The sequence below is a fragment of the Orycteropus afer genome, unplaced genomic scaffold (assembly GCF_000298275.1).
Source record: "Orycteropus afer afer isolate SDZICR_OR568_19922 unplaced genomic scaffold, OryAfe1.0 scaffold00038, whole genome shotgun sequence".
Lineage (NCBI taxonomy): Eukaryota > Metazoa > Chordata > Mammalia > Tubulidentata > Orycteropodidae > Orycteropus > Orycteropus afer.
Genome location: NW_006921625.1, coordinates 13920140 through 13921589, shown reverse-complemented (window position 1 = coordinate 13921589; position 1450 = coordinate 13920140).

The following is a 1450-nucleotide window of genomic DNA, read 5'->3' as shown; positions in this document are numbered from 1 at the left end:
GGAAACCCAATGGGGCTCACGATGAGTCAGAATCAACTTGATGGTAGTTTTGTTTGTTTGTTTGTTTCAATGTTTGTAAATTTGCCCTTACTTTGAAATGACTGAACCAACCCCTACTCCCAACAAGTCTTTCATCACAATCACCTTCACTCGCTATACATTCAGATTTCACATCATTGAAAAGGAAGCCTTTTCTTGCACTAAAGAAAAGCTAAATAAGAACCATATGCACCCATTCCAAGTGACCTACAAATTCTTAAAGATGTATTTAGGAACAGTTCTCATTCACAACCCCGGGACTGCCTGCATATAAACAGAGATTTACTTGCTTTTATCCTTCAGAGGACTCCTTGTCCATTTTCAGTCTGAAGCTCCATGTCTTTCAACAAGTCTAGAAGAATTATTTCTTTGAATATTACCTCTCCTTTATTCTCCCCCATGCTATGCTTTCTAGAATGTCTATTAAATGTTACGTTGGACTTTCTCATTCTGTCTTCCACATCTCTTAACCTCTCTTTCATATCTTCCATCTCTTTACCATTATGTATTGCGTTTAAGATAATCGCCATCACTACTCTTCCCTTTGTCTGTTTCTAACATTCTGTTTAATCTATCCATTGAGTATCTTTATTCCAAAAGTTGTTCTCTTTCCAGTCTATAAGTTCAGTGTAGTTCTTTTTCAAATCTTATTCTTTCTTGTTTCCTTTCTTTTTCCAATTTCCTCAGATTCTTATAGTATTAATCCTGTATACCATCTCTTCTTCATGATGTTTCTTTATGTCCTTTGTGATTTTGGATTGTAAATTCATCTTCAGCCATCCCTGAAATGTGGAGAGATTACTATTAAAGTTTTCTATTTTCTTCTTCATGGTTCTCAATCAAACAAAGTGATCACGGTGGCATGGAGGAAGGTCTATTTGGGCTCAGGAACACAGATGGGCTTCCCCTCAAGGTTCTTCTCCCTACAGATATGTCAGCCAGTGATCTGGAAGTTGACTCACTAGATCATTTCCATCATGGCAAGAGTATCACTTTTTTCTCACTGGAATAGACTCTCTAAATATGGATTTGCCTTCCCTGTTGTCTACGCTTCTGCTAAAGCCACCATACCTGGACTTAAAAAAAAAAGTTGCCTTCAAGTTAACTCTGATTCACCGGGGCCTCATGTGTTTCAGAGCAGAACTCTCAGGGCTCCATAAGGTTTTCAGTGGTTGTGACCTTTCGGAAGCAAATTCCCAGACCCTTCTTTCCAGACACCTCTATATGGATTTGAACTGGCAATCTTTCAGTTAGTAGCTGTCTTAGGCTGGGTTCTCTAAAGAAGCCAAAGTAGTGAAGCTTATAAAGAGAGAGACATTTATCTCAAGAAAATGATGGCTCATGCAGTTGTAGAGGCTGGCAAGCCCATGACCAGGGGCCAAAGGTCAAGCTGGAGGCTTCTCCTGACTCA